Raw genomic sequence first — 24,177 nt, 5'->3', positions numbered from 1 at the left:
TCAAGACAGTATGATATTGGCAAAAAACAGACACTCAGATCAATGGAACAGAATAGACAATGCAGAAATGGACCCACACATGTATGGCCAACTAATCTTTGACAAAGCAGGAAAGAGTATCCAATGGAATAAAGGCAGTCTCTTCAGCAAGTGGTGCTGCGAAAACTGGACAGCAACATGCAGAAAAATGAACCTAAACCACTTTCTTACACCATATACAAAAATAAACTCAAAATGGAAGAAAGACCTAAACGTAAGACAGGAAGCCATCAAAATTCTCAAGGAGAAATCTGGCAAAAACCTCTTTGACCTTGGCTGCAGCAACTTCTTACACAACATGTCTCCATAGGCAAGGAAAACAAAAGCAAAAATGAACTATTAGGACCTCATCAAAATAAAAAGCTTCTGCACAATGAAGGAAACAAGCAACAAAACTAAAGGCAACCTATGAAATGGGAGAAAATATTTGCAAATGACCTATCAGATAAAGGGTTAGTATCCAAACTCTATAAAGAACTTATCAATCTCAACACCCAAAAAACAAATAATCCAGTGAAGAAATGGGCAAAAGATATGAATAGACACTTCTCCAAAGAAGATATCCAGATGGCCAAGCGACACATGAAAAAATGTTCAACATCACTCATCATCAGGGAAATACAAGTCAAAACCACAATGAGAGACCACCTCACACCTGTCAGAATGGCTAACATTAACAACTCCGGAAACAATAGATGTTGGTGAGGATGCAGAGAAAGAGGTTCTCTTTTGCACTGCTGGTGGGAATGCAAACTGGTGCAGCCACTCTGGAAAACACTATGGAAGTTCCTCAAAAAATTAAAAATAGAACGACCCTATGACCCAGCCATTGCACTACTAGGTGTTTATCCAAGGGATACAGGTGTGCTCTTTCGAAGGGGCACATGCACCCCAATGTTTCCAGCAGCACTATCAACAATAGCCGAAGTAGGGAAAGAGCCCAAGTGTCCGAGGGTTTATGAATGGATAAAGAAGAGGTAGTTTATATGTACAATGGAATATTACTCGGCAATCAAAAAGAATGAAATCTCGCCATTTGCAACTATGGGGATGGAACTGGAGGGTATTATGCTGAGTGAAATTAGTCAGAGAAAGACAAAAATCATATGACTTCACTCATATGAGGACCTTATGATAGAAAACAGATGAACAAAAGGGAAGCAAAAATAATATAAAAACAGGGAAGGGACAAAACATAAGAGACTCTTAAATATGGAGAAAAAACAGAGGGTTACTGGAGGGGGTGGGGGAGGGGGGATGGGCTAAATGGGTAAGGGGCATTATGGAATCTACTCCTGAAATCATTGTTGCACTAGATTCTAACTCACTTGGATGTAAATTGAAAAAAATAAAAATACCAAAAACAAAACAAAACAATACATTTTATCATATTATTTTATCGTATGTAATAAATTTTCATATTTTTATTAAAATAAGCTATCAAATATGAAAAAGCTAGGAAAATAATTACAAAATGCTTAACAAAATTTAAAACATGCCTATAAATTAAGGATTAAAATATAGTGGGATGCCTGGGTGGCTCAGTCAGTTAAGCCTTTGACTCTTGATACCAGTCATGATCAGGTCATGATCTCACAGTTGTGAGACTGAGCCTTGTGTTGGGCTCCATGCCGAGCACAGAGCATGCTTAGCATTCTCTCTCTTTCTTTTGCCCCTCCCCTCATCACGTGCTTTCTCTCATTTAAAATAAAAAATTTTAAAAATACATATTTAAGAGAAAGGAGACACAGTGAAAAATAAGAGAATAATATAATTAGCAAATCTATTCCTTTTGGAAATTCAAAAATCAGTTAAGAAATAAAGAAAAAAATAAACATTCACAGTATAAGAAAATAGAAGTGGGCATGACTCAAAATAAGATGCAATCTTAACAGGAGACTCTGGTCTCATAATTTATGGTAATTATCCAGATAAATATTTTATGCTATAAAAATACTTTCTACTCATTTGATAGAATTGGCAAAGCCTCAGGACTCTGGATTCTAAGTGACAATGAACACATAACACAATCTGGTTTAATCAAGATGGAGTGTGTTTTCTTGCATAATTGAAATATTCAGGGATAGGTCTAACTCAAGGTGCCCGTGCTGCAGGGACTTCATATCACCAGTTTATTTCCCTAGAGTTCTTGGCTTCACTTCTCTAGGTTAGGTGCTTTCTCTGGGAGGTTTTCTTTTCATGGCATTTTTATAGTAGAGTATACAGTGTCATATTTACTCATCTAAATAATAATTTCCCTATACTTCACCCTTAAACAATTTTCTGACTTAAAAACATTACATTATATGTTTTATAACATTTATAAAGTAAATAGGAGTCTCCCTGAATCAGAAAAAAAATCTTGTTTCTTTGCAATTAATACTACTCAAAGTAATCACTTCGAAAAATTCAAATACATGAGGCTTATTAACCTGAACTTCTAAACTTCCTATAAATCAACATTTTTTATGCACAATTGTTTATAAATGAAGAAATAATGAATTGGCATATCCTATGATTATTCTATGCTGAACTATGTATCTTAACTCTTCTTTAAATATATTTTAACACTTTTCAGATAAGATTTTATATAGTCTCAATTTATGTATTAACAAAGTTCCAGGAGCTTTGGGTATGTATTTTATAAGATTGTCAGTTTTAAAATACTCGTTCTGGTAGCTTATTTTAAAACAAGTATTTATTTTCCATTTTTAGTGTACAAAAAATAGGTAAATTATAACTGGAAAAATAGCTATAATGTATCACTTTTCTATTCCCTAATTCTTGTATATTATTCCATTTAACAATTTTTAATTTGGGGCTTCTCTTAGAAAACCATATATGCAGCAAATTAAGACTATTTAGAAGAAATGTGGAGATAGTCTTTGGTATAAGACTTTCTGAAAGTTTAGTAAAATTATTGCTTCAGACTGTGACTGTTACTATTTAAACTATTACACATCGATACTTATTTAATAAATTACAGAGTCAAATTAGAATGATAATTTTCTGAGGCACCTAGGTAGCTGAGTGAGTTAAGCCTCCAACTCTTGATTTTGGCTCAGGTCATGATCTCACAGTTTGTGAAATTGATCCTCGCATATGGCTCTGCACTGGCAGTTTGGATTCTGCTTGGGATTTTCTCTCCCGCCTCCTTTCTCTCTGCCCCTCCCCACTCACATGTCTTCTCTCTCTCTCTTTCCCTCAATATAAATAAATAAGCTTTAAAAAAATGTGGGACTCCTTGTAAAAAAATAAAAATAAAATGGCAATTTTCTGCTGTTTCCTGTGGTTTCAATATATGCTACAAAATGCCCTAATGAACATGAGAATTTTCTGAAGAACAAATTAAAATACATTTGCATGGGCTTTATTTCCAGAAATTCAGATTAAATAGGACTGGGAGACTTGGCTGTATTTTAATGAGAAATCTGCAGGTTACTCTGAGGCTGCTCATGGACCACTTGGGAGTTTTGAGGGACAGACAGCAGAAAACAAAAAGTTACCTTTGTTTATCTTCTCCCTCTCAACCTTTAAATAGAACATTCATACTCTCCTATTATTTCTATATTAGGAATAACACAACTTTCATTTGATGAAAGAGTTGCATGAGTAAAATTTTTGAATATTAATACATTATTCCATAATAGTTAGAAAGAGAGAAATCAGAGAAATTTATCTCTACAGAGAAGCCTGAAATATGATTAATTGTACTTATTCAAAAAGCAAGGCTAGAGCTTAATGATAGATCAGTGTATATTTTATTATATTCACTTCTAGAAAACCTGCATTATTGTTAACAAAAATTTTGGTTAATACTAAATTTTGGACAAACCTTGAAGCAACGTAAAATACTGAATATTCATTAAACAAATCCTCTTCAATCTCCTTTCTTATCAGTGAAATACCAAGAAGATTTAAGATGATAATTCAAAGAAAACATGAGATATCTTTTTCTGATTAAGGTGTAGAAAACAGCAAAAGAATGTCACTCACCACCTAATAAGAAGAAAAAAGGCAGTTAACTGACAAAAATCCTAATTTTTCCTAAAACCATCTGAAAGCTACAGTTGCAAGGTAGGTAAGTTGTATTACAAAAAGTGACAGCAAAGGAAAAATGAGTCACAGCATTTGTTTCACTTTGGCAGGTCACTGGAGGAAGAGCTGATCACCATACAAGGAAGTAAGAAATCAGCTAAATATTTACAGATCCGTAAAACCTTGATTTAGGATAACATGTTAGTTTTGAGTCACTGGATGCCCAGGAAACAAGAGTCTGCACTCACTCACAAATTCTTTCCCCTGGTCCTTTCTTAGGTACTCAGAACAAGGATTGGGGGTGGGTCAGGGAACAAGTGAGAGTCCCTTTGGGAACTCAGAGAGGAGGTTATCAGTGGGTACTGGGTGACAGGAACTGATCAACATTTTCTTCCCTAGACCTACTCCAACATGAAGCAAAACCTTGAAGGCACTGGTGGGAACAAACACTGCATGCTCCAGGGTCAAGGCAAATGTTCATTGCTTCTGGTGGAGGAGTAAAAGTTCTCTACTTCTGAGGAGGATCAAGAAACATTCTTTGTTATAAGAAGGAGAGACCTGCTCTTTCTGGGAGGTCAGGAAACTCTTCTGTTCAAAAACAACACCAGCACAAAGCAGAAATTGGCTCTCATTGGAAGAGAAGGAGTAGAAGGATTATTGAGAAACTGAGCACTTGGGTACCCAGGTCTCTGAGGAAGAATGAAGCTGTACCAGAACAGAAGCTTCATTGCTTCCACCAATGAGAAAAGCTATCTACCACTGGAGGTAAAAGTGTGGTTAGGGACCTCCTCAGAGGCACATGAACATGAAGGTGGAGCAATAACAGTGAGAAAACCATTCAGAATCCTCATCCATAATCAAAGCACAAGGTAATGTCACCCTTCTCTGAAGGAACTGCATGGAGTCTGTGGTGAATTAATGGAAAGGAAAGAAATGGCAAAATGGAAATCCATCTCAAACTCTAATTAGTTTAACTCCATCTCCCACAATAATGTTCTGGCAGGTAAGGCTGAGCACTTCCAGGAATAAATAATATCGATTTGGTCTTTTTCCTACATACAACATCAGTGTTTAATCAAAATTACAGCACACACACATGCACACACACATGCACCACCCACACCCCAATGTGAAGGAATAAAGAATTAGAAATAGTAAGATTTATTAGAGAGGCCTAGATATTAAAACAATCAGACAAGAACTTTAGAGTAACTGAGATAAATATTTAAAGGATCTAATAAAAATGTGGCCAACAGTAAAAAACGGAGTAAAAAGAACCAATAACAAGAAAAATAATAATGAATTCTTCAAGTTTTGATCGAAGAATCATTTAAAATAAGATTTGATGGAACATGATTAGAAAGCTTTTGCAAGGATGCAGATACACCACAGAACATAATGGTTTCTATTAAAACTACTGTCTAGATACAGTATAAATCCAATGTAGGTGTATATTAAACCACAGATCTTTTCCCATCTCTGTTTTTAATTCTGTTTCGCCTCTGACTTGATATCCAGTCAGAGTACTCCAGTCCTCAGTTATTTCCCTCTTTCTATATATTTCTTCAGGAAATTTTCTGTATGCCACTCAACTTGTCATTTAATTATGTATATTTGGATAATTTAATTATTAGTATCATCTCTCAGATTATATCTAAATATGTAACAAGGGTCCTTGGGATGCAGAAAAAAACATTCTGCTGAATTGTAGGGGAACTTTTCAAGAAATTATTTAAGTTTAAGGCAGAACTGACTTCAAGGTTCTCTGTGAGTACCTCCAATGCTCTGCTGCATCAGTTCAGCTGTTTGTATCCCTCTACTAGATTTAGTCCTTGGAGAGCATAGGACATTGTTTCGTTCTTCTTGATATCTGCAATATCTAAGACAGTATCTATCATATACAAGATAAATAATGAATCCGTGCTGAAGGAATGCATGCATGAAGAGATGAATGAAAATTTGCCTGTGGCCCAGGTGGACTCCTTAGCATTTTTCTCCAGTATTTTCATTTGGCCTCAGTATAACTTAACTACCTGATGCTGGCTGGATAATCATCTGACCAGCTGGTAAGCAGAAACTGCATGAACCCTTGTCTCCTTCTTGCATTCTAGAAGTCTTGGCAGAGACTTGAGACTTGCTTCCTTTAATATAACAACAACCCACACTGTTATTTTCATTTTTATATGACCTGAATGATAGAAAATCTTCATTGTAATTTTCTTCTTTATTTTCATCACTATGATATTAAGCTTAGATTTGCTTAGATGCCATTACTCTAATGCTGATGAAGATTCTCTTTATGAGCACTTCTTTTTATTATCCTTATTATGTTTCATGGGTTTTCATGGTGGTATTTCATTATTTGGTGGTAAAACATGACTATTTTTATTTTATCTATAGCTAATAGATATTTTCTTATCAATGTAAAATTTCTATTCTTAAAGCCAAATTTCTTTCCATTTTGCTTTATAAGAAGAGTATTTTGAAGAAGTTTATGCTCATAATGATGAATATTTAATGAAAAGATAAAGTACCAAATTTTAATGAAATATTGCTATAAGATTACTAGGTGGAATATCTTCTAGATGAACTATATAGAATTTCCAACTAAGGTACCAGAGGTAGGCATGGAATTCATTGCAGTTAAATATTTGCTGACAGGTGAGCCTTTCAATTTAGCTTTGTGCATGAGTAAAGAAATCTGCCCTTGTTTGGCTTTCTTTTAGAGGATGTTTTCCCATGAGATGTACTTCTGTGGGAAGTTTTTATACTCAACCAAGAAAAAATCTTTTTGCCTACCATCTTTAGGGTATGTACAACACTGTGAAATACTTTTTGCAAATAAATAATAAATAAATAAATAAATAAATAAATAAATAAATAAATAGAATTGATCATTGGGAAACGTAACCAATATTATTATAATAACTTATTTTAAGGTAGTAGTAACACAGATCTGAATATTTCCAAATAAGCATTATACTGCAGTCATAATTATCAATAACATATTACAACAAATTTTGTTCTTTTCAGAATACATTAAATATTTTAATGCACAGATAATAAATATTTTAACCAACATCAATTGAATTCCCATGATTAAATTAAATTTTCCTTTATATTAAAAAAAACAAAAAACAAAAAACAAAAAAGAAATCCAAAGCCATTCTTTCAGTTTTGCACTTTATCGTGGTGCTGCCCTATGTACATTTTTGCAAGATAAAATAACAGGTTCTTTCCGGAGGTAAGATATCAATATTATTTCAAACATTTTGCTTTGTGAATTGTTTAGAAATTTATATTTATCAAGCTTAAAGATTGGTAATCTTTTTTTTTAAAAGAGATTTAAAATATATAATAATTGTTTTAAGCTGGGAGTTTTTCTCTATAAATACTTAGTACAGATATGAAAAACCTGTTTAAAAACATAAGAAAACATCAAAAACTGTTATATAGAAAAATAGGAAATCAAATCTGAGCTTTTAAAGTTAGTGTTTTGGGGGTGCCTGGGTAGCTCAGTTGGTTAAGTGTAGGCCTTTAGATTTCAGTTCAGGTCATGATCTCACAGTTCATGAGTTCAGGCCCTTCATCAGGCTCTGCACTGGAGTACAGGGCTTGCTTGGGATTCGTTCTCTCTTCCTCTCTCTGCCCTTCCCCTAGCTTGTGCTCTTGCTCTAAGTAAATAAATAAACTTAAAAAAATTTTAAGTTAGCGTTTTGAACATGATGTAAAAAATACTGATGCTTATTAGTACTTTATGTCCTTTCTTAGTCTCAAAAATATTGAATACCCAACATTTTGCCTCATTTCCATAATTGTGTATATTCAAGGACACCCTTTATTGTAAGGAATAATTATTTAACATTTATTCAGTCTCCCAGGGTATTCTATGAGAAACTTGGCAATTAGATTTAACAGATTTGAATAATATCACTAAGTACTTTTTTTAATCCAAGCTATGTGGCTCTAAGGCAGTGATTTGCAGCTTTACCACATTGTTTATCAGAAAATGTTTTTCCTTAATAGCAAAGACACCATTTTTATCTACCCTGACTTCTCTCTGTCACTATACACTAGTCTGTAATACTGTTGCATTATCCAACCTCTTCAGTCACAAATATAGCTCAGATTTTTCCATATATATATATATATATATATATATATGGAATGAATATATATATATATTTGGAATGAATATATATATATATATATATATTTGGAATGAATATATATATATATATATATTTGGAATTAATATATATATATTTGGAATGAATATATATATATATATTCAACACATAGATGAACTTTATACTTTTAATTCAATTTGATATATAGGGGAATCTTATGCTTTTAAATGTTTATGATTATAAAATATATGTCTACATAGGGTAATAATCATTAAGAAAGAATTCCATAATCTTTTTGGTTTAAACAAAAAAGATTTCTTTATATTTCATAATACATGTTTATTACAGGTTCTTGTAGGCTCTGTTTCCTATCTTCTTCTCTTTTGGACCCCAACTGACCAAACCACCACCATCTGAAGCCTTTTGAGAGTCAGTACAGAGACAACATGGTTTAACACACCCAAATTCTTAAGATTTCAGTCCAGAAGTAACCCAGGTAATATATGTTCAAATTTATGGTGATGCCAAACTTCATGGGCCAAGGGAATTTCATTCCTACCATGATCCTAGACAGTGAGGAACCAGAAATAGATACTAAACTGCACTAATACAGTAATTTATTTCATAAAATCTCTTACTAATTGATATTCCTCCCTTCCTTCCTTCTTTCCTTCCTTCCTTCCTTCCTTCCTTCCTTCCTTCCTTCCTTCCTTCCTTCCTTCCTTCCTTCCTTCCTTCCTTATTTTTGCTGCTGTAAGCAATGCTGCAGTGCAAGTAATACAAATTTAAGGACTTGTTTTTAACCTCTATGACATTTACACTTAGTAAATGTCTGCTACATTGCATCCACAGTAAAAATAATTTATATTCAAACATACTATCACATTTCTGAAATATTGGACACCTCAAGGTGGTGCTGTTAATACTTAAGGTAAACGGATTTACATTGAATGATGAACCACTTAAACATAATATTTTTGTAAATATTTGGTAATTTAAATAACATGACTATTAAAGAACCATAATTAAACACCATTCTATTATGAGTATGGCAACAATAGTAACAATACATTAATTCATTCCTATAATACATGTTTCTTTTAAATATATTTTACTAAACAGTATTGTAGAGACTGTAAGGTGAACAAATCCAATGCAGTAATATAGAGAATGGCTTATATCTAAAAGTACTTGGTTCATAGACATTTATTAACACATTGCTTTTAGAAGAAATCACAATTTCTTTTTTTCTCACACATAAAACTTAGATTTTGAAATCATTATAACAGTCAAAAAGGAAATCTGCTAACTCAATAATGAAAAGGAGAATGCATTTATTTGGTAATTAAAAGTATTGCCATTCTGCTGTTATTACTACAGCATATCATCAATAAAAGTCCCATGGAATATCATGAGGATTTTCTTCAAAAATATCTTCATTTAAAATTATCACAGAAGAGGCTGCTGATTGTGTGTGGTAGATACAGATGCTGTAATTCTGGGCTGTGTGACCTTGGACCCATATTTAATCTTGCTGGTCCTTAGTTTTCTCGTTGGTACAAATGGTGATAAAAATGTCACTTACTTCATTATGTGTATGAATAGTGAAGACTTTAATATATGTAAAGTGCCTAAAGATTTGTCCTGCATATAGTTACCATCATAATCTTCATCATCATTATCATTATCATAATCATCATCATCATTATCACCCAGGAATTGTAGGGAAGACTCTGAAATCCTATTAGATATATCTCATATTCCACTGCTTATAATTTTTAATATATAATATTCAGTGAAGTATACAGACTCATTTATGTCGTGTTGAAATGAGTGTTGCTTGTTTTGATTTAGTTTATTGAGTCTTTATTTATATCACCTTTAGAAGTACTTGTTCCTTCATGCAAATTTGACTTTCTGATTTATTCCTTCTGCTTAAAGAATGCCCTTTTTATATTTCCTGCAGTACGTATCTACTGGTAATGAGTTCTCTCAGTTTTTGTTTCTCCTGAAAACTTTTTATTTCTCCTTTATTTTTGAAAATATTTTCACAGTTTATAGAATTCTGGGTAGACAGTTGCCTTCTCATCTTAATACTCTATCACTATCTGACTTAAAAACTTCTTACTTTTAGTAAGAAGTCTGCTCTAATTCTTTGCTCCTCTCTATGTAATGTGTGTTTTTTTCTCTGGCTGCCCTCAAGACAGTTTCTTCGCCTATGGTTTTCACAACCTTGAATATGATAGGTCTGAGGTTTATATATGTGGATCTTTTTCTCTTTTTTCTTTTTTTTTCTTCTTTCTTTCTTTCTTTCTTTCTTTCTTTCTTTCTTTCTTTCTTTCATTTTCAAATATAAATTTGCTTGGTGTTCTTTGAGCTTCTTGGATCTGCATCTTGGTGGTTTTTATTATGTTAAATGTTGTCAGGAAGGAGAGGAAGATTCAATGGCATAGGAGGACCCTAGGTTTGTCTTCTCCCACACACACAGCTAGATAACTATCAAACCATTCTAACTCCCCAGAAATTAACCTGAAGACTGACAGAACAAACCACAACTAAAGGGAAAGAAGAGGCCATGTTGAAGAAGGTAGGAAGTTGGGAGACATGGTTTAAGAGAGAAACAGGCCATGGGTGCTGCAGAGAGAACGGAGCCATGGTCATGGAAAAAAGTGAGAGAGAAAGGAGTACACAGGGGAACACACAAGAACATGTCCCCAAAGCCAGTGTCTTGGAAAATGAAGGCACTGAATTTCATGAGTTCTTGCAACCAGTGGGACTTAAAGCCTGGAGTTTTAAAGGTCAGCAAGCTTCGTTTGGTTAGAGCCTGGAGAGAAGGCAGACAAACAACCTGGAGGTAGCCAGTGTGGAAATAGCTCTCTGAAAAATGCCTGGGGCACAAAAAGCAGAGATTATTGGCTCCTCTAGAGCATATCCCTGAGAGGCAGCATTCATGGAAACACTTCTCTGTGAACAAACGAGTTGGTTGGCACCAATTCCCTCTCCCACCCCTCACATACACACAGAGCCACCTGTGGGAAGTACAATGGCACTGACACTGACTGCCTAACTTGCTTGCAACAAACCCCATTCCCCTACTCTCTGACAGGACTGATCCTCTCAGTCAAACATGACTCAGTCCCAGCAAGGCAGGTCCCTCCCCCAGAAAATTCACCACATTGGCCAGAGACCAAACACTTCCCACAACAGGGAAGAAAAGCCTCTGCAAATGACTGGTCTGAAGGATAGAGCAACCAAAACACAACAGTAGAGCACATGTAGCACATACTGGAGACACTCCCTAAAGTGCCACACCCTTTTCTACGTAAGGCCATTACTTTCAGCAGCAAGAGACATAACTGGCTTTTCTAATACACAGAAGAAGGCAAAGACTTAGACAAAATACCACGATGGAGGGATTTAAACCAAAAGAAAGAACAAGATAGGCCAGAGCCAAAGATCTAAGCAAAACAGATATAAACAGTCTCCAACATGACTGATGGAGAATTTTAAGCAACAATCATAAGGATACTCACTGGGCTTGAGAAAATAATAGAAGACAGCAGTGAAACACTTACTGCAGGCTTGATGGAAGCAGGCTTGATGCAATGGAAATTGGAAGCAGGCTTGATGCAATGAATACAGGCTGGAAGAAGCAGAGGAATGACTTACTGACAGAGAGGACAAAATACTGGAAAATAATGAAGCTGAAGAAAAGAGAGAATTATGCAACACGAGAATAGACAGGGAACTCAGTAATTCCATCAACTGTAATATCAGTCATATTACAGTAGTCCAAGATGAAGAAGAAGAGAAAAAATGGGCCAGAAAACTTAATTCAAGAAACAAGAGCAGAAAACTTCCCTACTGTGGGGAAGGAAACAGACATCCAGATCCAGATGTCAGAGAACTCCCGTTAAAATCAACAAAAGCAGAACAATAGCAAGACATATGATAATTAAATTTACAAAATATAGTGACAAAAAAAATCTCAAACGTTGCAAGACAAGGAAGCCCTTACTTATAAGGGAAAGCTCATAAAGGTAGCTGCAGATTTCTTAACAGAAACTTGGCAAGCCAGAGGGAGTGGCATGATACAGTCAATGTGCTGTGTGGGAAAAATCTGCAGCCAAGAATACTCTATCCATCAAGGCTATCATTCAGAATAGAAAGAGACATAGAGTTTCCTAGACAAACAAAAACTAAAGGAGTTTGTGACCACTAAACCAGTTTTGCAAGAAATATTACAGGGGGTCTCTTTGAGTATGCAAGAAAGGCCAAAATTCACAGAGACTGGAAAGGAACAGAGAAAAACTCCAGAAACAACAAAACAAGTAACAAAGTGACACTAAAGTCATATCAATAATTACTCTGAATGTAAACGGACTAAACACTCCAATCTAAAGACATAGGGTGTCAGAAAGGTTAAATAAAAAAAGATTCATTTATATGCTGACTACAAAAGACTCATTGTAGACCTAAACCCATTGCAGACTGAAAGCAGGGGATGGACAACCATTTATCATGTTAAAGGATATCAAAAGACAGTGGGAGTAGCAATACTTCTGTCATATAAACTAGATTCTTGAACCAAACACAAGAGATAAAGAAGGGCCTATAAAGGGGTCTATCATACAAGAAGATCTAACAATTGTGAATATTTATGCTCCCAACTTGAGAGAACCCAAATATATAAAACACTTAATAACAAACATAAAGAAACTCATTGATAAAAATACAATAATAGTAGGGGACTTTGACACCCCATTTACAACAATGGACAGAGCATCTAAGGAGAAAATCAATAAGGAAACAATGATTTTGAAGGACACACAGGACTGGATGGACTTAACAGATATATTCAGAACATTCCATCCTAAAACAGCAGAATACTCATTCTCTGTGCACATGGAATATTCTCTAGAATAAATCATATACTGGGTCACAAGTCGGCTCTCAACAAGTACAAAAAGATTGAGATCATACCATGCATATTTTCAGACCACAATGCTATGAAACTTGAAGTCAACCACAAGAAAAAATTTGGAAAAACCATAAAGACATGGATGTTAAATAACATCCAACAAGGTGCACCCGGATGGCTCAGTCAATTAAGTGCCCAACTCTTGATTTTGGTTCAGGTCATGATCTCATGGTTGGTGGGATTCAGCCCCATGTGAGTCTCTACGCTGACAGTGCAAAACCTGCTTGGGATTCTCTCTCCCTCTCTCTCTCTGCCCCTCCCCCTCCCCCTGTTCTCTCTCTCTCTCTCAAAATAAGCAAATAAACATTAAACAAAGAATATCCTACTAAAGAATGAATGGGTTAACCAGGAAATTAAAAATGAAATTAAAGAGTACAGGGATGGGGTGCCTGGGTGGCCCAGTTAGTTAAGTGTCGGACTTTGGGTCAGGTTGTGTTCTCACTGTTCATAAGTTTAAGCCCCACATTGGGTTCTGTGTTGACAGCTCAGAACCTGGAGCCTGCTTCAGATTCTGTGTCTCCCTCTCTCTCTGCCCCTTCTCTGATCTCTTTTTCTCTCAAAAATAAATAAACATTAATTTTTTTAAAGCACATGGAAACAAATGAAAATGAAAACACAACAGTGCAAAACCTTTGGGATACAGCAAAGGCTGTCTTAAGAGAGAAGTATATTGCAATAAAGGCCTACATCAAGAAACAAGAGAGGTCTCAAATACACAACCTAATCTTACAATTGAAGAAACCAGAAAAGGAACAGCAAATAAATCCTAAAGCCAGAAGAAGGGAAATAATAAAAATGAGAACAGAAAATAAAAGATATAGAAACAAAGAAACAAACAAAAAACAGTAGAAGAGATCAACGAAACTAAGAGATGGTTCTTTGAAAGAATTAATAAAATTGATAACCCCTTAGCTAGACTTATCAAAAAGAAAATAGAAAGGATTCAAATAAATAAAATCATGAACAAAACAGGAGAGATCACAACCAACACCAAAGAAATACAATTATAAGAGAATATCATGATAAACTATATGCCAACAAACTAGGCAATCTGGAAGAAATGGATAAATTTGTGAAACAAACAAACTACCAAAACTGAAACAGGAGAAATAGAAAATTTGAACAGACCCATAATCAGCAAAGAAATTTAAACAGTAATAAAAAAAAATCTCTAAATAAATAAAAGTACAGGGCCAGATGGCTTCCCAGGGGAATTTTACCAGAAATTTAAAGAGTTAATACCTATTCTTTTCAAACTGTTCAAAAAAAGAAATGGGAGGAAAACTTCCAAACTCATTTGCAGATGCCATGATACTCTATGTAGAAAACCTGAAGACTCCATCCATAAGTGCCAGAACGGATACATGAATTCAGTAAAGTTGCAGGATGCAATATCAATGTACAGAAGTCTGTTGCATCTATATACTAATAATGAAGCAGCAGAAAGAGAAATCAAGGAATTGACCCCATTTACAATTGTGCCAAAAGCCATATCCAGGATTAAACATAACCAAAGAGGAAAAATGTCTGTAAAGTAAAAACTATGGCAAGATTTAATAATTTTTGGTGCCTGAGTAATATTCTATTATATATATATATATACCACATCTTTATCCATTCAGCAGTTCATGGACATTTGGGCTCTTTCCAGAATTTGGCTGTTGTTGATAATGTTGCTATAAACATCAAAGTGGATGCATCCCTTCCAAACAGTATTTTTGTATCCTTTGGATCATAGGATAGTTCTATTTTTACCATTTTGAGAAGTCTCCATACTGTTGTCCAGAGTGTCTGCACCAGTTTGCATTCCCACCAACAGGGTGGGTAAGAGGGTTCCCCTTTCTCTGAATCCTCGCCAACATCTGTTGTTTCCTGTGTGGTTAATTGTAGCCATTCTGACAGGTGTCATGTGATATATCACTGTGGTTTTGATTTGTATTTTCCGATTGACCAGTGATGTTGAGTATTTTTTCATGTGTTAGCCACGTGGATGTCTTCATTTCTTCATTGGGAAAATATCTATACACGTCTCCTTCCCATTTCTTAACTAGGTTGTTTGGGGGTGTTGAGTTTGATAAGTTCTTTATAGATTTTGGATACTAACCCTTTATCAGATATGTCATTTGCAAATATCTTCTCCCATTCTGAAGGTTGCCTTTTACTTTTGTCGATTATTTCCTTCACTATGCAGACGATTTTTATCTTGATGAAGTCCCAATAGTTCATTTTTGCTTCTGTTTCCCTTGCCTCTGGAGACATGTCTAGTAAGAATTGTTATGTCCAATGTCAAAGAGGTTGTGTTCTCTTTTAGGATTTTGATGATTTTTGGTCTCACATTTAGGTCTTTCATCCATTTTGAGTTTATTTTTGTGTATGTGTATGAAAGTGGTCCAGTTTAATTGTTTTTCATGTTGTTGTCCAGTTTTCTCAATACCATTTGTTGAAGAGACTGTCTTTTCCCATTAGATATTCTTTCTTGCTTTGTCAAAGATTAGTTAACTATGAAGCTGTGGTTCCATTTCTGGGTTTTCTATTTTTTTTTTAAGCTTGCTTGCTTGTTTGTTTGTTTGTTTATTTATTTATTGAGACAGAGACAGAGAGAGAGAGAGAGAGAGAGAGAGAGAGAGAGAGAGAGAGAGAGAACATGTGAAAGCAGAGCAGGAGCAGAGATAAAGGGAGAAAGAGAATCCCAAGCAGGCTCCATGCTGTGAGTGTGGAACCTGATGAGGGACTTGATCTCACAAACCATGAAATTATAACTTGGGCCAAAACTAAGATTTGATGCTTAACCAACTGAGCTACTCAGGTATCCCCTGAGTTTTCTGTTCTATTGATCTCTGTTCCTGTTTTTGTGCCAGTACCATAATGTCTTGATGAGGTATTACATTTCAAATATTGTTTCTACTTCTGAATGCCAACACGATCGATGACCATACATTATATCATTACTAAAATTTTGACCAACTTCTATGTTCAATCTTCAAGTGATGAATATAGTGTAGATACTTAATATTATTTACGAGTTGTCATCACTGCTGCACAGAATAATATGGGACTCAGTTTCCCATTGGAAATGACACTGCTGGGTGCCTGGGTGGCTCAGTCTAAGCATCTGACTTCATGTCAGGTCATGATCTCATGATTTGTGAGCTTGAGCCCTGCTTTGGGTGACCTCGAGCCCCACATCTGGTGAGTATGAGCCCCACTTCAGCTAAAACATGAGCCCTGCCTCAGGTGAGCACCACTTCTGTCTCCCCCCCTCAAAAAAAATGACCCTGCTATTTTTCTGTACAATATTATTAATTTTTAAAATGTTTTATTTATTTTTGAGACAAAGAGAGACAGAGCATGAGCAGGGGAGAGGCAGAGAGAGAACAAGGCACAGAATCCGAAGCAGGCTCCAGGCTCTGAGTTGTCGGCACAGAGCCTGATGCGGGGCTAGAACTCACAAACCGCGAGATCATGACCTGAGCCGAAGTCAGGCCCTTCACCAACTGAGCCACCCAGGCTCCTCCCGTATGTTATTAAAGGAGACATCTTATGTTACCAAAATGATATACGCTAGAACTTAAAAAAATATGTTCCTTCTAATGTTTTCTTTAAGTTTATTTTAAAAACTTTGGAAGCTTGAATAATTTATTAAGCTTAGGTATCAAAAAAATGGTAATCGTATTAATGATAAACTTCAGATCAAAGGATTTATACAGTGTGCCAAAAAATTTCCTGCCAATAACATTTTGCTGAGGTGACATTTCTTTCAAATAAGAAGTTATATGTAAGAGTGAAATATGATACTTTAACTGCTTCTCAAATGCTCCTTTTTATTTGGTAGTCTTGTGAGTCAAGGCAAAATTAGGTGAACAATAATGGATTAACCAAATAAATATATGACTAAAAGTAATAAATAACTTAAACTACTTTATTGGAAAAAAGTCTTATTATAAATTAAACATTATAGGCATTTTTCTCTGTGTTGTCTTGGACAGAGTTGACTGCTACTCCTTCTTTCCATGCTTAACGAAGGGCTTTATGGTAGTAATAAATAATCGAAACACTTAGAAGTGTTGTTTGATGAGTATGCTGATTATTTGTAATTAAGTGTGTATTGTAGCTAAATGGCAATATGGGATTTGTTTGGTTTGATCCTTTGTTATACAATTATTGTTTGAAAATTCAATAAAATGCTAAAACAAATAAAGCTACTAATAATAAGAACAATTGATGAGTTTTTTTGTGTGTGTGTTACACCCTCTGTCTCTAGACTGTGAAAGAATGCAGCTGTGTTGATTCATTATTAAAGAACTACTTGCAAAGTTAATCCCCAATCTACCAAATAAGAGATTAGCAAAACAACTCAATTGTTTTAACTCTTGATTATAAGTTTGATAACATGAAAAATGATACTCATCTGTGATATGATTCACTTTTGTCCTTCACCAGAAGATAATTACTTAATAGAATTATCCACGAAGTAATTTTACTGATGTAGAAAACAATAAATTCTATTTTAGCTTCAACATATAGGATTGCTGAAGTTTGTATCTTTTAAAAATATTTATAGATTTATATCTTATGAGAGAATTTCCAAATTATCAAATGGTCGATACTAGTTAACAGGTAAACTGTAAAATCAATAACAAAATCTCACTATACCATGGATTTCATTATAGTAAAATACCATATTTCTCCTGGATTCAATATACAATTTATTTAGAGGATAAAATATTAGATTTTGTCCAACAGAATTGAAAATCCATTGTATTAATTTATTACGGAATTTTTATCTTTTAAGGATATGAAGAGTTTATGTTGAACTTGCAGATAGCTATTTTATGAAGTTATCACATTATATGTATAATTGCAGTTATGCTACAAATAATGTTCCAATTTTATTTTATCTACAAGTTATATCTACTCTCTGTTTCTAATTTTTAAACTTAGTGTTGTGCTTTTGTTTTTTCACACTACCATGTTTATTATATTCTGAAGTTTAAACCTAACAATTTCCTTTGAAAATATTTTTTGTTTATATCTGTTTAGGTTGAGCGACACTCCTTTCACATCTTGTTATCCAGGGATTCCTTGGATATACTTCCATGATTAATACCAATTAATATACAAACTATTGGATATCCAATGATTACAAATGAGTATCTCTTTACATCTGAGGTCAAGAAGTCAGGTGGAATGTTTAATGCTTTCCCAAAATCAGTCGGTGCAAAAAAGAAAATATTTCTTTCCATCCAAATTTAAATGTAGAGTTACTTTTAAATATTAAAGTACATTTCTTTTGTTTTTCATCATAAAAGATAACACCATAAGTGAAAATGAAGAGAAGGGAGAACCAGCTCTGTGCAAATCTAGGAAAATTAAAATTTTCAGCTGACATCCACCAGAACTTAAAAATTGCAAAGTTTCTTAGAAGGAATACATTCAAAACTCTGCTTTAAGAACAAACCAAAAATCTGCAGATGGTAAGAAAATGAGTATATTGCAGATAATTATAAGGGTGTCAGTACATGGACGCCACGCATTCAGTTGCAGATGTCCCTTGTAAATAATGAGCACAGGACAAGGAGACGATCAGCAAAACTTGGGCCATGCCAGAAAAATCAAAGAACTCTGAACATTGACTATCAGCTAAGGCTAGGCTAAGAGAGATGGGAAAATCATATATCTACTATTCATATATTTCTCTTTTAGGCTTGAACATAAATTCCAGCCTTTTTATCCATCACGCTATCTAGACTTTCTGCCAACAAATATACATGTTACATTATTTTACTCATGGCACTCATCACAGTATGAAATTATCTTATTATCACTTCATGTGATTGTTTACATATTCCTAATGTTTTTCTTTTTTCACCACTAGAAAGCAAGCTGTATGTCAGGAAGGGTTCTTATTGTGTCAATACATGCACTGTTTTACACAGTGGCTAATACTGACATGCAGCTGTTTAAATTTAAGTTAAACTTGAAAAATATTAAAACAAGTTCCTTTTTCCATATTTTTGATGTTCAGTAGTCACATGTGACTAGTGGCTAAAATATTTGGTTTCACAAACTTTAATTTCTGTTAGTAGTTATGTTGGTAGTTGGAGATGATTTTTTTTTTTTTGGTACTAGAGATGGGAAGACTTTATTTTCATATCAGAAACTTCTGCTTTAGTTTTTTTGTCATCTGGAGGTATTTGTCTTATTTCAAAAATAATTTTTTTATAACTTCTGTTTTTTATTTTTTATATTTTTTATTTTAATTTTTTTAATATATGAAATTTATTGTCAAATTGGTTTCCATACAACACCCAGTGCTCATCCCAAAAGATGCCCTCCTCAATGCCCATCACCTACCCTTCTCTCCCTCCCATCCCCCCATCAATGCTCAGTTTGTTCTCAGTTTTCAAGAGTCTCTTATGCCTTGGCTCTCTCCCACTCTAACCTCATTTTTTTCCTTCCCCTTCCCCATGGGTTTCTGTTAAGTTTCTCAGGATCCACATAAGAGTGAAAACATGGTATCTGTCTTTCTCTGTATGGCTTATTTCACTTAGCATCACATTCTCCAGATCCTTCCACATTGCTACAAAGGGCCATATTTCATTCTTTCTCATTGCCACGTAGTACTCCATTGTGTATATAAACCACAATTTCTTTATCCATTCATCAGTTGATGGACATTTAGGCTCTATCCATAATTTGGCTATTGTTGAGAGTGCTGCTATAAACATTGGGGTACAAGTGCCCCTATGCATCAGTACTCCTGTATCCCTTGGGTAAATTCCTAGCAGTGCTACTGCTGGGTCATAGGGTAGGTCTATTTTTAATTTTTTGAGGAACCTCCACACTGTTTTCCAGAGTGGCTGCACCAATTTGCATTCCCACCAACAGTGCAAGAGGGATCCCATTTCTCCAAATCCTCTCCAGCATCTATAGTCTCCTGATTTGTTCATTTTGGCCACTCTGACTGGCATGAGGTGATATCTGAGTCTGGTTTTGATTTGTATTTCCCTGATGAGGAGCGACGTTGAGCATCTTTTCATGTGCCTGTTGGCCATCCGGATGTCTTCTTTAGAGAAGTGTATATTCATGTTTTCTGCCCATTTCTTCACTGGGTTATTTGTTTTTCGGGTGTGGAGTTTGGTGAGCTCTTTATAGATTTTGGATACTAGCCCTCTGTCCGATATGTCATCAGCAAATATCTTTTCCTTTGGCATTCCGTTGGTTGCCTTTCAGTTTTGTTGGTTGTTTCCTTTGCTGTGCAGAAGCCTTTTATCTTCATGAGGTCCCAATAGTTCATTTTTGCTTCTAATTCCCTTGCCTTTGGGGATGTGTCAAGTAAGAAATTGCTACATCTGAGGTCAGAGAGGTCTTTTCCTGCTTTCTCTTCTCGGGTTTTGATGGTTTCCTGTCTCACATTCAGGTCCTTTATCCATTTTGAGTTTATTTTTGTGAACAGTGTGAGAAAGTGGTCTAGTTTCATTCTTCTGCATGTTACTGTCCAGTTCTCCCAGCACCATTGGTTAAAGAGACTGTCTTTTTTCCATTGGATATTCTTTCCTGCTTTGTGAAAGATTAGTTGCCTATACATTTGTGGGTCTAGTTCTGAGGTTTCTATTATATTCCATTGGTCTATGTGTCTCTTTCTGTGCCAATACCATGCTATCTTGATGGTGACAGCTTTGTAGTAGAGGCTAAAGTCTGGGATTGTGATGCCTCCTGCTTTGGTTTGTGATGCCTCCTGGTTTTGGTTTCTTCTTCAAAATTACTTCGACTATTCGAGGTCTTTTGTGGTTCCATATGAATTTTAGGATGGCTTGTTCTAGTTTCGAGAAGAATGCTGGTGCAATTTTGATTGGGATTGCATTGAATGTGTAGATATCTTTGGGTAGTATTGACATTTTGACAATATTTATTCTTCCAACCCATGAGCACGGAATGTTTTTCCATTTCTTTATATCTTCTTCAATTTCCTTCATAAGCTGTCTATAGTTTTCAGCGTACAGATCTTGTACATCTTTGGTTAGATTTATTCCTAGGTATTTTATGCTTCTTGGTGCAGTTGTGAATGGGATCAGTTTCTTTATTTGTCTTTCTGTTGTTTCATTATTAGTATAAGAATGCAACTGATTTCTGTACACTGATTTTGTATCCTGCAGCTTTGCTGAATTCATGTATCAGTTCTAGCAGACTTTTGGTGGAGTCTATTGGGTTCTCCATGTATATTATCATGTCATCTGCAAAAAGTGAAAGCTTAACTTCATCTTTGCCAATTTTGGTGTCTTTGATTTCCTTTTGTTGTCTGATTGCTGATGCTAGCACTTCCAACACTATGTTAAACAACAGCGGTGAGAGTGGACATCCTGTCGTGTTCCTGATCTCAGGGAAAAGCTCTCAGTTTTGCCCACTGAGGATGATATTAGCTGTGGGCTTTTCATAAATGGCTTTTATGATGTTTAAGTATGTTCCTTCTATCCCCACTTTTTCAAGGTTTTTATTAGTAAAGGATGCTGAATTTTGTCAAATTCTTTTTCTGCATTGATTGACAGGATCATATGGTTCTTATCTTTTCTTTTATTAATGTGATGTATCACGTTGATTGATTTGTGAATGTTGAACCAGCCCTGCATCCCAGGAATGAATCCCACTTGATCAAGGTCAATAATTCCTTTTATAAGCTGTTGAATTCGATTTGCTAGTATCTTATTGAGAATTTTTGCATCCATATTCATCAGGGATATTGGCCTGTAGTTCTCTTTTTTAACTGGGTCTCTGTCTGGTTTAGGAATTAAAGTAATACGGGAATCGTAGAATGAGTCTGGAAGTTTTCCTTCCCTTTCTATTTCTTGGAATAGCTTGAGAAGGATAGGTATTACGTCTGCTTTAAATGTCTGGTAGAATTCCCGAGGGAAGCCATCTGGTCCTGGACTCTTATCTGTTGGGAGATTTTTGATAACCAATTCAATTTCTTCGCTAGTTATGGGTCTGTTCAAACTTCCCATTTCCTCCTGTTTGAGTTTTGGAAGTGTGTGGGTGTTTAGGAATTTGTCCATTTCTTCCAGGTTGTCCAATTTGTTGGCATATAATTTTTCATAGTATTCCCTGATAATTGTTTGTATCTCTGAGGGATTGGTTGTAATAATTTCATTTTCATTCATGATTTTATCTATTTGGGTCATCTCCCTTTTCTTTTTGAGAAGCCTGGCTAGAGGTTTGTCAATTTTGTTTATTTTTTCAAAAAAGGAACTCTTGGTTTCGTTGATCTGCTCTACAGTTGTTTTAGATTCTATATTGTTTATCTCTGCTCTGATCTTTATTATTTCTCTTCTTCTGCTGGGTTTAGGCTGCCTTTGCTGTTCTGCTTCTATTTCCTTTAGCTGTGCTGTTAGATTTTGTATTTGGGATTTTTCTTGTTTTTGAGATAGGCCTGGATTGCAATGTATTTTCCTCTCAGGACTGCCTTCGCTGCGTCCCAAAGCGTTTGGATTGTTGTATTTTCATTTTTGTTTGTTTCCATATATTTTTTAATTTCTTCTCTAATTGCCTGGTTGACCCACTCATTCTTTAGTAGGGTGTTCTTTAACCTCCATGCTTTTGGAGGTTTTCCAGACTTTTTTCTGTGGTTGATTTCAAGCTTCATAGCATTGTGGTCTGAAAGTATGCATGGTATAATTTCAGTTCTTGTAAATTTATGAAGGGCTGTTTTGTGACCCAGTATATGATCTATCTTGGAGAATGTTCCATGTGCACTCAAGAAGAAAGTATATTCTGTTGCTTTGGGATGCAGAGTTCTAAATATATCTGTCAAGTCCATCTCATCCAATGTCTCATTCAGGGCCCTTGTTTCTTTATTGACCGTGTGTCTAGATGATCTATCCATTTCTGTAAGTGGGGTGTTAAAGTCCCCTGCAATTACCACATTCTTCTCAATAAGGTTGCTTATGTTTATGAGTAATTGTTTTATATATTTGGGGGCTCCGGTATTCGGCGCATAGACATTTATAATTGTTAGCTCTTCCTGATGGATAGACCCTGTAACTATTATATAATGCCCTTCTTCATCTCTTGTTACAGCCTTTCATTTAAAGTCTAGTTTGTCTGATATAAGTATGGCTACTCCAGCTTTCTTTTGGCTTCCAGTAGCATGATAAATAGTTCTCCATCCCCTCACTCTCAATCTAAAGGTGTCCTCAGATCTAAAATGAGTCTCTTGTAGACAGCAAATAGATGGGTCTTGTTTTTTTTATCCATTCTGATACCCTATGTCTTTTGGTTGGCACATTTAATCCATTTACATTCAGTGTTATTATAGAAAGATACGGGTTTAGAGTCATTGTGATGTCTGTATGTTTTATGCTTGTAGTGATGTCTCTGGTACTTTGTCTCACAGGGTCCCCCTTAGGATCTCTTGTAGGGCTGGTTTAGTGGTGACAAATTCCTTCAGTTTTTGTTTGTTTGGGAAGACCTTTATCTCTCCTTCTATTCTAAATGACAGACTTGCTGGATAAAGGATTCTCGGCTGCATATTTTTTCTGTCTAGCACACTAAAAATCTCGTGCCAATTCTTTCTGGCCTGCCAAGTGTCAAAAGAGAGATCAGTCACGAGTCTTATAGGTCTCCCTTTATATGTGAGGGCACGTTTACCCCTTGCTGCTTTCAGAATTTTCTCTTTATCCTTGTATTTTGCCTGTTTCACTATGATATGTCGTGCAGAAGATCGATTCAAGTTACGTCTGAAGGGAGTTCTCTGTGCCTCTTGGATTTCAATGCCTTTTTCCTTCCCCAGTTCAGGGAAGTTCTCAGCTATTATTTCTTCAAGTACCCCTTCAGCACCTTTCCCTCTCTCTTCCTCCTCTGGGATACCAATTATGCGTATATTATTTCTTTTTAGTGTATCACTTAGTTCTCTAATTTTCCCCTCATACTCCTGGATTTTTTATCTCTCTTTTTCTCAGCTTCTTCTTTTTCCATAATTTTATCTTCTAGTTCACC

This window comes from Acinonyx jubatus, chromosome A1 (genome assembly GCF_027475565.1).
Source record: "Acinonyx jubatus isolate Ajub_Pintada_27869175 chromosome A1, VMU_Ajub_asm_v1.0, whole genome shotgun sequence".
NCBI lineage: Eukaryota > Metazoa > Chordata > Mammalia > Carnivora > Felidae > Acinonyx > Acinonyx jubatus.
Note: the sequence above shows the minus strand (reverse complement) of the source record.